The sequence below is a fragment of the Cydia splendana genome, chromosome 9 (assembly GCF_910591565.1).
Source record: "Cydia splendana chromosome 9, ilCydSple1.2, whole genome shotgun sequence".
Classification (NCBI taxonomy): Eukaryota; Metazoa; Arthropoda; class Insecta; order Lepidoptera; family Tortricidae; genus Cydia; species Cydia splendana.
In genome coordinates, this window is record NC_085968.1 from 4,557,847 (window position 1) to 4,577,219 (window position 19,373).

The window sequence follows — 19,373 nt, forward strand, 5'->3', positions numbered from 1 at the left end:
AGGACAGGATTAAACAGGAGCCTACGGATGACGGTCCAGTTTATTAAAAAATATAAGCATCATCGAAACTTCTCGCAAAGTAGGCTTTCAGGTAACCAGAATATACTACTGGAATAAGATAAGATAAGATAACAATGAGATGAATAAGGTTTATGATGATGATGAAATTGATGAATGTGTGCTGATGCCTACACTACTTAGCGTAAGCTCTAGTAAAGCTTCTTAAATCTTCTTCTTCTTATTCTAGCTCATCGCCGCGTACAGAAAAGCTTCTATTGCTAGGTACGAGCAATAGTCGACTTTGTGACGAGCTAGAAAACTTAGATTGGCCAAAGCAAACTTGCTTCGGATGAAGGAATGTTTTAATTTTAATATGAACGCGTTTAAATTAAAAGTTTAACCATTTTGCAGAATAATTTCAAGTTATTAAAATTTCAGTTGCGCGGGTTAGTTGAGAGACTATCAATAGGTATAAGCAAGATAAGGCCACTACCACGTTTAATATAAATCATCATCTGTTTTTGGGCCATCCTGTAATATTGAAAAAAAAAACCTTTATCAACAAGGGGGCGTTCCTATTTATTCAATCTTTATTGGAAGAAAAAGGTCATGCCATGTAACGGTTCGAACTGACTGAGGTGACGTTTTGCGAATTAGATTGACAATTTTCGATAGAAATGATTTTAAAATAGCAAGAGATTTATATACTACCTAGGTACCTACTCCACGACGCATCAATCATAATATATAATGTGCCGTATTCTCGAACAGAACGATCAAAATTCATACAAATATTTTTCTATGCAACATTTTTTTTTATTCATACTGATATTTAGGTATTCATCCAGCATGGTAATGCTGCGAGCATTATGGGCACTTTTGCACCGGAAGAGACAAGAAACCGGTTTGACTAGTAAAATTATTATTGAGTTCATTAATAAATAAATAAGAAAATGACGTTTCATACCTACAGATTATCTCTAATGTCATTTACTTACCTGGTGGCAGCTTAGTATATTCGTATTCATAAATTTTTACGGGCCTGATTTAGTTAAATTACGTTTTATCCCTTTCTTACAAATACATAATTCAAAATGACAGATAAAGACAAACGATTAAATTAGCTAATCGAGGTTTGTAGCGCGTTTATGAATAAGGGGTGGGGGGGTACTCTATACTTACCATTTGTTTTCCGTCCGACGCTAACAGTATTATTCTATTTTGAACGAATAAAAAGCCTCAGACACCTTACTAATTGAAAATTTGTTGTACCTATCTTTCTTAACATTTAATTAAGTTGTCAAAAGGGTCCGTACGTATTGGCTTTGGCTCCGCGTACGTCTCCCAAATCTCCGGGACTCTGTTGTCCCGGATCAAAATAACAATAAATAGAGTTTCCAGACAAAATAAAAGCTCGTACAAACTACAAAGATTGCATTTAACACGCTCCATCGTCACAAATCCATCTCCGATTGATCAGATACATTTAAAAGCTCCAAAAATCGTTGATCAGATCTGATAAGCTTAATCAGCTTATCTGACTGGCTAATGGAGTGCGAAACGGACTGGGAAAGCAGGGCTTTAAGCTCTGGTTAATACTGTCATACTACCTGCAATACTACGGCGCCAAAATTGTAGAGGTAATATTGATATCCAGAATAGGAAAAGTAAGTAAAGTAATATTATTGGACAAATTTTACATAGATCGACTTAGTGCCCCGGTGCTCATTAAGTGTTGTGGGTACTATACTCTGTATCTTTAGGTATTTAAATAAAAGTAAACAGATAATTTGTACATTTTCGGGTAGTTATAACATTTATTGGTTAACCAACCAAATACAAAACCGCCTGGATCGGTCACTGAACAACCTGACTTCAACCTACATTATTTGATTATGTAATGTTTTCATCTACTCTCAACTGGCTTTAGGAACCATTTGAGGGTAGATTTTGTTTACTTTTATTTAAATACCTAAAGATACAGACAAAATTTGTAGACGACTATATTATTATATATATAATATTGTATAGTTATATGATGTTCTCTGTGTATATACATCTGTGCAAATACTTACCATTTAACCGAAAATACCGATATTTTTAGAATTCAACTAGCAACCTCAGCTCCTATAGTTGTTTTCGCATCCGGAATCCCAAATGTTTTCGCAGTACGGTATCCCGAATCAATTCATTAAGACTTAGAAATTTGGTAAGCGCCGTGGCAATATATAAGGCGGGCTAATTGTGCCAAGCGTGGTAATTGGAAGTTATGGCTGCGCGACTGAGGGCTTTCAGCTAATTCATTACGGTTCGGCAATTGTTTTGTTACTTTCGACGCTGGGTTTAAAGTTTTTCATTAGTTTTTTCGAAGATAAGCGTGGTAGTTTTTGGGCACTTTTGCACTGCAATGGGATAATTCAACTAATATGATTACTTACTCCAAAAGTAGAACCAATAGATTAAAAAAAAAACTGGCCTAGTGCGAGTCGGATTCGCCCACCGAGAGAAATTTCTAGTATTATGAGTGCCCAGGATTGCTCAAAGTACTGCCCTACTAACAAGTTACTATTGAGCCCTGTTTTATTGTAGGAAATTTATTAAGACATTAAGACTGTCAATTTGTTTTTTTGTAAAATAAATATTCGTCAATCAAGCTTAAATAAAATTTTCTCGGAACTTACAAAATTAACGAGTTGAAGACTTGTTTCAAGAAAGTGTTAACTTTTTGTTGCCGTAAAGTTCTTATTTTGAATAAGTTAGTTAAATTTTGAACACTTTATTGTTCAAATTAATTAAGTACTTATGTTCATAACTTTGAAAAAACTTGTACGTAGTAAAATTAATATTTCATATTAGTTTAAAAGTGAGCTACATAATGCCTAATTATGTACAGTTAGTTACATACTCGACTGATACTAGAAATTTCTTTGCTTTTCAGAGATGTTCAAAATTTGAATGTCATTAAATCGATATCGACGTTATATTTACGCAATATTTTTTTTTCACATATTAGAAATGTTTCTAACAAAACTAATTTGCAGTTTTGAACGCATCATAGAGGGTTAATGATATTATGTATGGTGGCGCTACTGCGCCAAAATCCTTTTCATAGTGGATGCTCGCAAAAAAAAAATTCCCTCCTCCCCTCCTCCTTGCGTCGTAATCCTCAGTAATGAGGGTCGTGACCTCCCTTCTGGATTTTTTTTAATTGCCTAAAATAACGTAAAAAATTAGCTTGTGTAGTATTTAAATCTACATGTACTTAAATAAAACCAAAAACCCAATTTGCGAAAGCTTGTAACCTGTTATAGGTACAAGCTCTGGGATACTTCTATTACCGCTACTTTTCATTTAGTCTAATAACCCTTCGAGTGGCATTGTCCTCCTCGAGGTCTCTACGGTAAGTGGCGGTGGCCGCGAGACGGACAGACATAACAAGCCGGTTGAGTGGCGCCGCCATTTTGGAAAAATATACGTCAAGTGGCGGGGCCTCAACGGGTGATCATCGCGAATTTGGCGCGTGTTAGAAATATGACCGTTTCCCAAAAAAAAATCTATGAATGATATATACAAACTATATATCACTGAATTCAGCATAAAATGGGTTATTTGATTGTATACCAATGAATTCTATTCTATTTATGTGAATTATGCTAGACTTGTTCTAATCTCATATTACCAATTTTTTTTCTACTTTCATGTAAAAATACGTATAGTTACGAAATAAAACAATTTATTGTAGAAAAAGCAGTCTTTATGACAAAACAATACATTTAACACGATTCACACAGTTTATTTCACTTTTTATCAGTGCGTATTCCGTTTGAATGTTCGCGGCTCGACGACGGTCGGCGCGTAATGGGCGAGGTGGGGCAGGAACATCACGTCATTTCTAACAAACTTTGTTTTACGCGGGAATTCGACCGTTAGGGAATACCATCCTTGTTTATTGACGAATTGCAAGAGCGAGCAAGCAAGGCATAGTTTTAACGGTTTTATTTTAGGCGCGAAATGCAGCGTCGCACAGAGGCCGCGAGACGGTCTCTGCCAATTACGGGCTTGTTATGACCGAACCTTCTCGCGGCCTCTGCCACGCCGAGGCATATTTAAAAAAATGGCCGCGCCATTTGTCGTACCGTTCAACCGGAGGTGCTGCCACCCGAAGGGATAAATGAAATTTCAAAGGCGACAACTACATCTTAAAGTCACCCCACTATAGATAGAGTGAATAATTTTTTTCCCATCGTAGTTATTTTCTCGGAAACTTTCGTATTTGTCATGCTACTTCAGTCAATCTTAGTACTTTTTGTACCAAGACTAACTGAAATAGCACGACACGTTCGTGCGTTTCCGTGAAAACACGATGGAAAATAATCATGCACTACATCTGTATTGATCTTATAGCTATTTTCTGTCTGTATAGTCTATCCGCCTTATTCATAAACGTCTACTAAAGTTAACAAGCCGATAATAATCGTTTGTCCCTTTCCGACGTATTGGTATGATGGAAAGGGACAAACGATTATTATCGGCTTGTCAACTTTAGTAGACGATTATGAATAAGGGGGTATATCTTTAGGTATTTAAATGAAAGTAAACAAAATCTACCCTCAAATGGCTCCTAAGTGGCTCCTAAAGCCAGTTGAGGATAGATGAAAACATTACTATGATCAAATAATGTAGGTTAAAGTCAGGTCGTTCAGTGACTTATCCAGGCGGTTTTGTATTTGTTTGGTTAACCAATAAATGTTATAACTATCCGAAAATGTACAAATTGCTTGTTTACTTTTATTTAAATTCCTAAAGATACGGACTATACAGGGTGATTCAGGAGACGTGAGCAGGACTAACACTGCGCATTTCGTAAATTATAAGCAACAGTTTCGTATCAGTATTAGTGAGGTTAACGTTAATTTTCTAGTCGTGTTGAAAAAAAAAGTTATTAATTTATTTACGACATGCATGGTCACCCTAAAATTAGAATACTAAACTACCGATATTCCGTGTCAAATTGAATGTCATCACTGTCATCACGGTCTGGTTACTTTTGAAAACTCGTATCGCACTCAAGTTTGACAGTTTATTTTATTCGTAATCAAAATGCTGTCATTACGGTTAAAGAGGTTTTATGTTTATTAATTAGGGCTTGTAGGGTGACCATGATTGTAGAGTATTAAATTTGGCCTCACAGAAAAGTAAAAAAATAGGAAAAAGTGTGGTTGGTTCACCTAAATACGACGGTGGTCGATCAATTATCAGTTACTGAGTGTGCAGGATTAGTCCTGCTCATGTCTCATGAATCACCCTGTAGTATCAGAACAAAGTTTAAAGCGACGCATTAGAAAACGACACAATGTTGGAAGATTCGCCGTCAAGGGGCCATTATTCATCTGCCGTCTCCGAACGAAGTCGGTCGGCGCCGCCTTAAGTGGCCGGCTCCTGGGATGATCTTCTTGTTGCTTATCCCGAATTAGTTGCGCTAACCAGACTAAATAGATCTAGAAATTCATAATAACTAGAAGAGAAACTAGCAAGTAGTATACCTTCTTTAAATATTTTGTTATTTTACACTAGCGACCCGCCCGGCTTAGCACGGGTTATCAAATTATACACGTAATCCTTTCTCAAGAATCACTCTATCGATAAGTAAAAACCACATGAAAATACGTTCCGTAGTTTTTGACATTATGGCGAACATACATGGTATGTTTGTCATAAAGTCAAAAACTACTGAACGAATTTTCATGTATGTATGTGTGTGTACAAACAGACAGACGCGGCGGGGGACTATGTTTCTTAAGAGCCAACGGGAGTGGTCATTTCTCCATACAAACGTACTCCTCGTTTTCCTCCGTGGTTTTTGAAGCTAGAGCAATGATTTTTTCAACACAGATTAATATTGTCAATATCTGTGTCGGACCGTTTTGCTTTTATTAATATTTTTGTTTTTTAAGGCCCTAGAGCCCTTCAAAAATGGCCAAAATGGCCTAATTGACTATGCCGCAATGAGAGGCGTGGCATTCAAAACTGATATCAATTAGCCAAAAAAGCAAAACGGTCCGACACAGATAATTTCATAATCATTTAGATTTCCAAATTTGGTTACGATTGGTTAAGTTTTGGAGGAGGAAACAGAGGAGTACGAAACCTCGATTTTGAGATTTTTACGCAGGATTTTTCGCCTTGTCCTTATCGCACTACTTTTAGGTGCCGCTTCCGTTAGCGAGACGGGTATATTTACCTAAAATATTTAAAACTTAGCTCCTATTTCGTCTTAAGGTAGTGATAATTCAAACAATACATTTTAGCATGGCTCCATAAGCAAAACCTCTTCAACTGTAGATGAGACGTCACGGTGTGTCAACGTCTGTTATGTAAAATTTTAGGACGTCTAGGATACTTATATTTAGGTTGATCTACATATTTCCATATAGAGCATCTAAGTGATACATTATCATACGCCCACAAACAAAGTGTTCACAGTTTTAAATGATTTCAAGAATATTTAAGGATAAATTACATTTATAACTTCACGACATCCATGTGGGTATAACAGAGTTCATACTTATAAATAACAGTTCGAGGCAAAAGCTCGTCTACACTCCGTAAGATGAAGTTATTCCCACTCAAGCGAGCTATCGCCTCAAACAAAACTGTACTGGTTTTGGTAACTAGTTCAATTATCTAGTATCTACAATAGTTTCAGATCGTGATTTCGAGAAACGGATAGTAGGTTAGCAGTGAAAATAACACCGTTTCCTGGCTAAGTGCCTCACTTTATAATAACTTTAATGTTCTGTTGTTTTCCTTTGTTTTTTCGCGTTCTAAGTGCCCACTGTCACTTGTTTGTCTCTACTTAAATACTTTTGGTTCTTGATTATTGTTCTGTATAAGTTCTCGAGTTGAGGTTGTTATTCATTTTATTTTATCACTAAAAAGCCATTCGTATTTTCATTAACGTATTTAAATTTAAATATTATTTTGAGTGTTAATTATTAACATGGAGTAGCAGGATGAATCGGTTAGTGTCTGATTTCATTTCAATATTATTAAAACTAATTTCACTTTCAGAGTCCTCTACAGTGTTGTTCATCAATTTAAAATATTTAAATATTATAGCGTAATTTTATTGTTAATAATTTCTGGAAGTTTGGAATATTTGTTCTGTTTGTTCAGCTTTAATTTCGAGATAGAGAGAAAATATACATTTGCTACGAACAATATTTCTTCACTTCATCTTGAGAGGAGGCGTAAAGGATGACTTACGATAGACCGGGCCGGGCCCGGGTCGAGGCGTCCGTCATGTCATTTTCTATGACGGCTGATCGGTGATCACGTGGTTCTTTCCATAGAAAACGAAGCATCGGAAGCTCAGGCCCGGCCCCGGCCCGGTCTAGCGTGAGTCATCCTTTAAGCCAGGATTTTTTTTAACGAAAAAAAAATATTCCATAATTAAGTATTATATTCCTACATACACATACAAAATTTCAACCGTAAAATAAATAATGCCGACCATATACATGTTGCGCAACCTAATCTTTCCTTTACTTCGATTCTTACTGGTCCTAAATAACCGCAAAGCAAAATAGCACGTCAACAGACCAGATAAGGCTTCACGAGATCAAATCTCGAAATAGCACGAGAGATTTATTGTCTCCTCCCAAAACCCGCGAATAAACCCTATCACATTACAATAAGACACAAATCCGTTTGCAACAGATTCGCATGCACGCAACGCCACCACGTACGCTGATACAATTTGTCAAATTCTCCGTAAGCCACTTTAGGAATTTAAGAAATGCAATATTGTTACGTCTCCTGCGTTTTGACGGGTAACAAACTGTTTTTGGGATGGGTTCGGACAGTGCTTTATTAAGTTAGCTCATGAATATGTAGCTTCGCCGGTTTTAGTTTGGGGTATATTTGTCCAGCACACGCTGGAACTGCCCAGTGCAAAGATCCATGTTTCTTTTTCCCAATGTAGTTGAATTTTGTAAATTTTAATAGGGCAAAATGTAGCCTTATTTTTCGTAAATTAAGTATTACTTAAATATCTGTAAACTGGGCCACAGATGTGTTGAAAGGCTGTTTAGTGCTAACGACTTTATATATTTTGTGATTTTTTAATGAATGTATCGTCATTTGAGGCTCTAGACCCAGCATTCAAATTTTTTTTTTATATTGAAACTTGAAACATTCATAAAACTTAGCAACCTCATACAACCTTCTGTTAATTTTGTCTCTTTCTAACCAACAGAAATGTCAAAATGGCGGTATGGGACAAACGATTACCCACGTTTTGTAACATTTAAGAAATGTTTATTGTAACGCCAGAAATAGTTAGGCGCCGAAAATCCTGGAACTTTCGTTACAAAAATATTGCAAACGGTAATCGGTTTTGGAAATCAATAAAATTAATATAGTTAGTGTTTAAATAGTGATTACGTCACATCACAGAATGAAATTATCAAACTTGTCTTGACAAAACAGAACACTTTGTTTATTCACCTGAACATTTAGATAAGGTTTATTATAAAAGGAATAAGGAATATTGTGCCAAAGATAACAACGTAGCGAGAACACTAAGAGCTATGCTCCAGCAATATTGACTCGATAATAATCATTTTATTCAGCTTCCAAGATTACACCAACTTCAGGAAGTCTGTTTGATAAAGTGTCTGCCGCAGCCATAATGGGTACTTAGTGAGGATGCCTAAGTATCTCAAAGGAGGTTATGAGGGAATTGTCGCCTGCTGTGGTACGGTGCTCGTTAAGGTAACAAATTACATAAGCTACACCTGTTTTTGTAGCCATCTCATGTAAAGCTCATGTAAAGCACTTATTAGTAAGTCATCCTTGTAGAACACAATTATTTTAATTCATAAAACGTGATTTCATGGAATGATATTGTTGAAGAGACTCTCAAATTTTTGAAATTAATTTTATGGGTTTTCTGCAGAAAAATATTTAATTACCTATTAAAAACTGTGATATTTCCTCAAGACCAGTTCAAAAAGCTTTCTAAGAAACACTTTTTACGGTGAAAAATTCGTTCATATTGAAAGTCAAACAAGAATAAATAAATTGTAATTTTAGCTTCGTGCCACCATCAAATCAAGGTAAATCGATTCATATTTTGATTGACAGACCCATTCATATTTGTTAATAAAGAACAAAGGTAAGGTGGTAAGGTTGTTGATTCATATTTGTTTGGTTATTGATTTCCAACAGTAAAGATTCTTATTTAAATTTTCACGATTTTTACACATTATTAAATTGTACAAGGTGACTTAACCGAGATCACGCGACTCACAACTTAATAAATTACTCTCGTCTGGCTTCACACTAAGAAACGCACGCTTCAAACGTGCACGTTCCACGCTGACGCCGAACGCCATTGGTTAAAACTAACGCTCTTTGTTGGTTAAAACTAATGTATGGCGGTCGGCGTCAGCGTCGAGCGTAAACGCTCGGAGCGTGCGTTTCGTGACCGAGGCATTAAGACGAAAGTGAAGGACCCGCGCGAAACCGCCTTTTCATACAAACGTAGTCCTCATTTTCCCCTCTGAATATACATCATATATCATATATTTTGTCAAAATTTGTTGTACATCAACCACAGCTATGTATGTTTTAGTATAATTTAATTATTATTATAATAGATAGAGGAGCCTTTAAACATTTGTATGAAATCTGTATTGCGCTCCTAATTTTAACCAAAATCAAAATATTTAAAAAAATCAAACGTACGGGCATAGCTCTGTTTAAAAACATCCAATTATGTAAAAATATTTTCCATAATGTTAATATCCAGAGAGGAAAATGGGGACTACGTTTGTATGGAGAAACGGCCGTCCCCTTTATTTTTTTATTTTTTTTTAATGTAAGCTTACAGTTACAGACCAAGTCACTTGCACGCTAGAAAAACAGATACATTGTCAAAATAGTAACAATTAAAAACATACAAAAATATAAAATCATGCGCATAAAAATGTCATACACATTAAAATTATATTTTTACGTAGGTACACTCTAAGAAAACAAGAAATTAAAATCAGAAATAGGGTAAAACAATAAATATAAAGTAAATTAAATGTTAAAAAAAAAGATTACAATACATATACAATGTCGTGCAGTATGGAAGTTTAAAAATTGTCTAGCAGTTTTGCACAAGTTTGCTAAACGATCGGCGAACATGTCAGCGTCAACGTGTTGAGTGAGCATAATATGTAGAAATGATAAAGCACGCGTGGTAGGTGCGTGCCTCGCGTAACATGCTTTCCGAGTTCGAAACAGAGCGAGTTCAGCAAACTTTGTCTTTATTCTTCGCCGTGTCCTAAATATTGACATCATAAAGTCCGCTCACACCCACGTCGATTTTCCATTCCGATTACCCAAATCGATACACTTCAGACCTATTTTCAGGTTGGATGCACATAACAAGTCTAGACGAGTAGGCTATTGGGTTGTGACGCGATTAGTGCTAATATAGGCTGTGTGAAGGTGACTTAACCTTTGTTTCGTATTCAGAATTTTATTTGGGGTCAATTTGAAGGCACACAGGCTAATTCGAACATACTTTGACATCAGAATGATATTTGAAATATTTGAATCATGTTATTTAGCTATCGTGCATTTCTCGTACTTATCCGTACATGTATTGACGCGGGCGTGACGCACGATAGCTAAATAACATGTTCATGACAGTAGATTTCATCGAAGAAGACAATGACTGTTCCAGACATGAAAAGAAAAAAATATGTCACAACACACAAAAGTTACACGTAGATAGAAAAAAATCCCACTAATCTGTGACTTAAACAAAGCCACCGTATCTTTTGTTATACTGCTCGAGCAGGTAATTTAAAAGCGTCGCATCCTATAACGCCTGTATTACACAATGGCTGTACTAAAAATATTTAAAATTTACAAACAGCATTTATCACGGCACAAAAGCAGAATTTACACAAAACACTTTGATAGTGTCATGCTATTCTGTAATAGTTGCGACAGAACGGAATAATTCGCTGCATTTTAACCTGCATCTGATACGTCAGTGGGAGCCTCGGGCTACGCGGAAAATTAAACAAACTCGTATGTGGCGATATGAAATAAAGCTGGAATTCCTTTGACGTGAAAAAGCGATAATATCTACTTGCACCGCGTATCTGACGATTCATTGTTTTGGGAAAGCGAACTTTACCTCTTGTTATATAAGGTTGCTTTTGAATTGTAGAACAAAATAAGATAACATTTTAATGTGTGTAAGCAGTTGATTGTGGTAAATTTAAAGTTGATGTTCTCCTTTTTTTTAAAAGGAGGACAATGTATCGATTTTTTTTACAGTAAGATTTGGTGTTTTCTTTTTTGTGTTACCTATAGTTTTTGCAAAATATCGAAGGTATAACAAGAAGGTACCTATAGGTACCAATAACCAAACGTTGGCAACAATAATGTTTTATATTTACTGAGAAGAAAAAATCCTTAAAATTCATATGGAGAACTGTTCATTTTTTTATTGTTTTTTTACAATATAACTAGGTACCTGCAAGTTTATACCCTGACTAGAATGTAGGTTAAAGTCAGGTCGTTTAGTGACTGATCCAGGCGGTTTTGTATTTTGTCGGTTAACCAATAAATGTTCTAACTACCCGAAAATTTTCAAATTGTTTGTTTACTTTTATTTAAATACAGTCTCCATTGTTCGTCTGTCTCTCTGTCACCAGGCTTGTATCTCATGAACCGTGATAGCTAGACAGCTGAAATTTTCACAGATTATGTATTTCTGTTGCCGCTATAACAATAAATACTTAAAAGTACAGAACCCTCGGTGGGCAAGTCCGACTCACACTTGTCCGGTTTTTTAAACATTAGATTTAAAAGTATCTTTTCGAATTAGAAAACTTTGAAAATTTTATTCCTATGTTCTACCATGTTCTACTTATAGATAGTTAAATGAAAAATTACATGGCCTCAGCGGGATTTGCACCCGTTACATTGGCTTGGCGCCATTACCATCGATGGAGCAAAGGCTAAGGTTATAAATAAGTCCGGTCAAAGGCCGTATTTTTCATTTTAATTAAAACCAAAATAACTAAAATCTCTCTCAAATCAACGCAATAAATGTTAGAGAATGACAATGTTATGACAAACGTTCTTCCGTCTCAATTCAATTTATCAATCATTCTTCCTAACAATAGACCAGCATCCAGACGCTTATCATTATCAACCAAGGAACTCGAAGGTTACAAACATCCAGTTTAAGTGCGCTCTACGATTACAAAGTAATTATGTGAATCGAGAGACCAGGATACGGTGGTTGGTTTAAAATCCAGATAATAGACCAGCAACCCGCAGCGATTGACCGAGAATCGTTGAATAAACGCTGGGCAATCCATTAATATACTCGTAGAAATACGAAGTGACTCGGCCCCTTTTGAAATATGACAGATAATACTTTTGCCGGGTTGTACTGAAATGAACAACTTTTATTGGACAGATGAAAAGCTTTAGAAAACGCTTGATCGACCGGGGGCTGAAGATAAGATGACAATGGTATGTCGAAAAGTATGAATGTGTCAGGATGACAGATGCAACGAAAATTGACGTGAATTTTCCACAAATTATGTATCGACAGATGTAGTGCATACTTGTTTTCCTGCGTATTTTTTCGGGAACGTTCGTATTTGTCATGCTACTTCAGTCAACGTCAGTACTTTTTGTACCGAGACTGACTGAAATAGCAAGACACGTTCGTACGTTTCCGTGAAATTACGAAGGAAAACAATTATGCACTACATCTGTAATCTGTACGCTTTGTTTGGTGTTTTCTACACACTGCTGTCACTTTATCTGCGATTTTTTTTAAGTTTTTCATTCAATATTAGATTTTGCTCTATTTCGTTTGTTTTATAAGCTGGAGGCAATTAATACATACCTTATATCATTGTATGTGCAAAGTTTCATTATAATCCAACAGGTATTTTTAAACTGAGAACGAAACTCCGTTTGTATGGGAAGGTGAATTTCGGCCGAGCTTGCTGCGGACTCTTAAATTTGACAAATTGGTTGACTTTGACTACGCTGTCGGTCCGTCTGTCTGTCTGTCACCAGGCTGTAACTCATGAATAGACAGTTGAAATTTTCACAGATGATGTATTTCTGTTGCAACTATAACAACAAATACTAAAAACAAAATAAAATAAATATTTAAGTGGGGCTCCCATACAATACAACAAACGTGATTTTTTGCCGTTTTTTGCGTAATGGTACGGAACTCTTCGTGCGAGTCCGACTCGCACTTGGCCGGTATTTTTATATTTATTAAAAATATTCTTTATTTCTGATTTACCTGAAAAGATAAGACCGATTACCACATTATTTCACTGAACTTCATAAGGCTGACATGGATTGATAAAGGCAAAAAGATCCGCTTTCGGCCCTTTTCAAGTCTCAAGTCACTTTGTCTTTGTAAGGGCTCTTGGTACAAAGCAAATATGACTTTGTTCTGTCCAACAAAGGAACGAATTAGGAAAAATAAAATTCAATTACAGAAAGGGTTATAAAAGTTCTGGTGTAAGAGCGTAACATGATGTTTGATTTTGTTTTCTTTTAAACCGATTCCCAAAATCGGTGGTCGATTTGAAGATATTTCTATTATTTTTGGTATAACTTAGTTTTTTATAAACGGATAAATAACTGTTTGGTAGCAGGCGTAAAATCAATCTGAATAGTTTTTAAGGTGATTACCATGCCATTTACACGTGCATGCAAGAATTCTTTTCCCATTGGCTACGGTATACGGTGCTGCTGCTAGCTCCCAATGGCTACGGTGGCCGCTCACCATCACACTGATCAAACACTTGTTTGCTACTATAGTGATATCGCTATCGTCGATAATATTTGGATCAAACTCAAACTAAACAACTAATATTTAAGATTCAGTGTCCATAGTTGGTCCCCGAAATGGTTATTTGCGGTCTGAAGCCAGATTAATATTATAATATCCTCGCTTTTATAGACAACACCCAATCTCCCGAATAATATCGGCTGCGTCGTGACAAAAGCTACGTTTCTCCACAATAAGTTAACCAAAATAGTTTAATACAATACCCGGTTACTTTGACCCGGGTATAAACCTTTGGCTACGGTGTCTATCTACTTATTATTGGTTAGTTATTTCTCGAACTCGGTTCCCATAGGCTTATAAAATATAATAAAATAATTTTATTTTAGAATAGTTTGTATTTAGATTAACTGTAATTTTAAGTTTTTATTATTTATCGTTTATGTCATGTTATTGTACCCGTAATAAAAATTAGCCCTTTTAAAAAATATTAAACCGGGTCTTAATAAAAATTAGCCCTTTAAAAAAAACTCACGTATATAAACTAAAAATAATATACCTATTTAATAATGTCAGTGTGATCAATGTCTCACGGAAGTTTCCCATCTATCACTCTTGCAATATTGGAGTGACAGGGACGCAGACAATTTTCAATTTTCTGTATGCTTCTCGCCACAGCTATCGTTATATAACATCGTGTAGTTACTTAACTTCAGTTAGAACTTGTTTGATATAATCCTGTGGCATATAATATTCAGTAAGCACTAGGTATTCGATCACAAATCCAGACATTATCAAATGTCTCAACTCAGATTAATATATAGGTATCCTTGCTATCCGAGTCAACTCAATCAACCGAATAATATCGACTGACTCGTGACAAAGGCTTGTTCGAACATCGACAATAAGGCAACCGATATTGACTTCACACAATACCCGGGTATTCCAACCCGGGTATAAACTGCCCGGGCATTAAACCGGTATAAACTGCCCGTGGAGGTTAATTAAAGGGGTTGCTTTACAACTGCGAGACGGACGTTTTTCAATTGATTTGTCGATGCCCGAGTGACGGCGGGGACAAAAGGCAACCTATACCCGTACCACGACTCACTCACAGTGTCAACACTGACATATAATATATGCTAACGTCTACGTAATTTACTTTCTATACATCTCGCTCGCACTAATATGTCAGTACGAGCGAGATGCATAGAAAGTAAGTTACGTAGACGTTAGGAGTTAGTATTTCATTTTTGGCCAACATCTATCAGCATTTACTCATAAGTAAACAAGGCAATTATTAATATGTAAACGTTATTTCACCTTAATGAATTGAAATAGGATGAAAGTCGTATACATATTTATGGACCTGACTGTTCATCATTATTGTCACCCGGCACGGCGACGCGGCATCCATCATTCATGGGCAATGGCTTCACACATTCACTTAGGCCCGGAAAAACGGCCCGGTTAAAAACTCAGTGTGGAAAAATGGCCCGGTCAAAAATTCTGTTCTAAGAATTTGTTATTTTTTATATTCGAAGATGCTTGAAAATAAACTGCCGCTTTTGCATGTTATGGAAAAGTAAATTAAGAAGTTATTCTATATGTTTAATGATCAACAAAATTTTAGAACAACTTAGTAACTATATTTTGTTGTTTCTGTCATGCTGTATGTCACAACTACAAATACAATGTGTAGACTGCGAAAAATTTCCAAAATTTAAAATATTATTATTTATTATTTTGTTTCTCGTACAATGTAAATTATGGCGGAAATATTGCTATTCTTAAGCAGGCCACTGACGAGCCTTCCAAATGGATGCCGTTACAATGGATTCATCCAAATGGACGGCATCCTAATATTAAACATTGTACGTTTGTTAATTAAATATTTTATGGTATAACTAACAAAAAACAATTTGAATCCAGAGTGAATCACATTCATCCATCGAATTGAATTTATCAAATGTATTAATGTAGTAATGTTTGTTTTTTTGTTACAGATAACGGCAGCCATGCGTGTGGCGATCAACAATGAACAACGCAATAAAAGTTAAAATATTGTGTAAACGTGATTAAAAAATACCAGTATGTGTATGAAAAGTGCGAAGAGCTCACGAGAATTTAAATATAAGTAAACTCGTAATAAATGTTGAAAATGGGTGTGTGTCAGCTGATGCTGGTGTTACTTCTGGGCTGGATAACGGGTAAGTGTATAAAAACATTTGAATTTTAATAATAGTTCATTAAAAATGTAAGTTTCTTTACTTTAATTACTTAACTTACAATTGTTGATAAAACTACTTTGCGATTTTTCGGTAGAAACGTGTAAGCCCACAAAGATTGTCAGTGGAAATTTCACTGTTACTTATATTATAATTTCAGTTAAATCTAACACCCGGAAGTGGTTCTAATTTAAGTTACAAGGTATTGAAACACATATAGAAATAAATATATGTACAAATATCGCAGTGAAGCTAAATAAAAGTGTGTAAAACCATTAATACATCAGGCGCAAACATTTAATGTCACTTTTACTAAGAGCAAAAACCTTAAATCACTTAGGACGGGGTTTCAGTGGATTATCATACTGAGGATTGAATCAACCGACACACAAATAAATAAACAGTAACTCTTTCAAGCCTCAGCCACAAAACAAACACATTTAAAAACATTTTCCACATTGTTTAGCCGGCATGACAACACAAAGTAAACATGGGCGAAGTGAAAAGAGAAGCGTAATGCGTCGCTGAATAAAGAACGTATAAAGCGGTCTTATACACAAAATTCGCAATTTCGGGTTTGGTTCCATAGTAAAAGTTGCTCAGTATAATCCCAAAATCTCCCTGGCAACGGGAATGCAGTTATTTTTTAGCCATCCTGTATAATAGTGTGTCTAAAACCCAGGATTTAGCCCCCTCTTCTTCCTACCTTGGCTAAAACTAAAGTACAAATCATTACGGGTTACCAAAAAGCTTACTTATCTCCATTCACAATAACAAAGCTGTACAAAAACACAAGTCTCCGAGCTAAGAGACGCTGTTTAAACATAGATTAACTCTAATTGTTTTATTCAGGATTTATGCCTTGGACCGGCTCCAGGGGGTTGAAAAATTAATCAGCTAAAAGCCTTTTTACTTCGAGGATTAAGAAACGAGTTAATTTATTGCAGATTGAAGTGCTTTAAGGTAGTTTTGATGCGGTTATAGGAATGCAACTTGCTTAATAATTAAATAAGTCTGATTAATGCGCCTTTAAAGACTAATACTTTAAAGAAAATACCTAAACGGTATATTAGAAATGGGAAATACGCCTGGGATAGCTCGAAGTCTGGAGGAATTGCCATTGCATAATATAGTAATGTATGCCTGCCTACATAATGATACTCGTGTGATCGTATTGTAAAACTCGCTTTGCTCATTTCATTAACCCACACTCGTATTTTAGGGCCTAATTATGTACAGTTACATTACGTGTATATTACACTGCTTTATCTACACATATTATGAAAAACCTCTTTATGATGTGTTCAAGAACCGTTGCGGGATTGACTACACTGTTTTCAATTGACATTTTTTTCGAATAAAACGTTATCATGACTAATACTAGGATTGAAATCAAATGAAATTCTTTTGTTTTTTAGAGATGTTGAAAGAATGCCATTATAAAATCGAATTATAAGATATACGATAAGAAATGGATTAAAACATTTATTTACATACAATATATATACAGTGGTACTACTAAACGAAATTAATAACTAGCTTAAATCTAAAATAGGCCCTTGAGGCATTGTACCAAGGATGCTGGCGGCATTTCCTCGCTGTATCGCAATGCTGAAAGAAAGAAAGAAATTCGTTCTACAAAACATGAATTGCGTACCCATGGCACATCTCTATATGCTGGCCGGAATTTGCAGTTTTTTTTACGCTTATGATATGTGTGTAATTAAAAATAATGAAACCTTAAAACACTACCTCTCACACACAAGGATATACCTTTCTATTTGATTACTATGTGCTCGGCTAGCATGTAACAATAGAGCGAGTGTAGGGTTTCACATGCGATACTCCGACCTATTTAGATACCGCGCGTGCTGACCATGTCCGATAATTCCAAGATCGAAGTAGGTAGGTTAGGAATATACATTATATATGGGCCTTATAATAGTCTTATATAATAAGAAGCCTCACTATATTGAAAGGGACGGTAATGTAATAAGATGATAGGATTTTATAGCGGGATGCCAATTATGATGGCGGTACCGTGAAATGATTTCACCTTTTTCTTACCACGACGCTTTCCAATAAAAGGTTTCAATGCTGGGTTCTATAATACGATTTATTAATTACTTGACGGATGCTTGTTTTTATTTACAATTAAAGTAACTTTGTTTGTATGGCGGCGTTGTCCCGCTGGGTAAGGTAAGCGCCAGCCCGAGCGAGCCGAGCCGAGAACGAGGGTGCGAGTGAGTGGTGGTCTCCCGAGGCGTCCACCAGCCGTGTCGACAGGGCCCTCATGAAGGCTTTCATTTATCCGCCGACCAGGGAGGGTATTGTCAGTTTACAAATGCCGCAAACTTGTAGTCTTGCAGTACAGAACGTTTGGGTAGTTTAACTTAATTTTCACCGAGGAAAATTAACGGAGTTAAAAAAAACAGAGTGTATTAATTTTATCCATAAAACATAAATAATCACGTTCGCTTCTAGATTCTAACAACAATCACGAGATATAACAAATTTCCGACCTAAATGAACCCAAATTAAGGTCTTTCATTATTATTCTAGACAAAAAGCAAACCTTTCTAAAAATATATCTCCAATATCAGATATTCTTGGCCGTCTTCAAATCTAATAATTCGTTATATTGAAGAAAGTTTGTTGCCAGAGTTCCGGAATGACTTTCCCTGACCCGACGTTATTAGTATTATCAGAAATACAGTTTTCGACAGAATTCTGTGATATTTCATCTATGTTTTTAGGGTTCCGTACATCAAAAGGAAAAAACGGAACCCTTATAGGATCACTCGTGCGTCTGTCTGTCTGTCCGTCTGGCACAGCCGATTTTCTCCGGAACTACTGGACCAATCAAGTTGAAATTTGGTACACATATGTAAGTTTGTGACCCAAATACGGACATGTAACGTAAACAAATGAATTTTAAACATGGGGGGCACTTTTGGGGGGTAAATGAAAAAATGAAAAAATTTAATTTTTCAAACTATATCATGTTACATATCAAATGAAAGAGCTTATTGTAAGGATCTCAAATATATTTTTTTTATAATTTTCGAATAAACAGTTTAGAAGTTATTCAAGAAAATAGGCAAAAAATGACCATCCCCCCCCCCTTATCTCCGAAACTACTAAGTCTTAAATTTAAAAAAAAATACATAAAATAGGTCTATACCTATAGATGACAGGAAAACCTATTAGAAATGTACAGTCAAGCGTGAGTCGGACTTAATTACAGTTTTTGATCCGACCCCTACGGATTTTTTAAAGAGATTTCACTCACGTTTCAC

General features: G+C 35.8%; 1 long non-coding RNA gene across 1 annotated transcript in view; it reads left to right on the forward strand.

Moving 5' to 3' along the window:
- The window catches only part of LOC134793415 (uncharacterized), a 105,343-nt gene that overhangs the window by 34,300 nt on the left and 51,670 nt on the right, over nt 1–19,373 (forward strand). Inside the window, exon 2 of the long non-coding RNA XR_010144544.1 lies at nt 15,853–16,056. This is a non-coding gene — a long non-coding RNA (uncharacterized LOC134793415). The remainder of the gene's footprint in view (nt 1–15,852; nt 16,057–19,373) is intronic.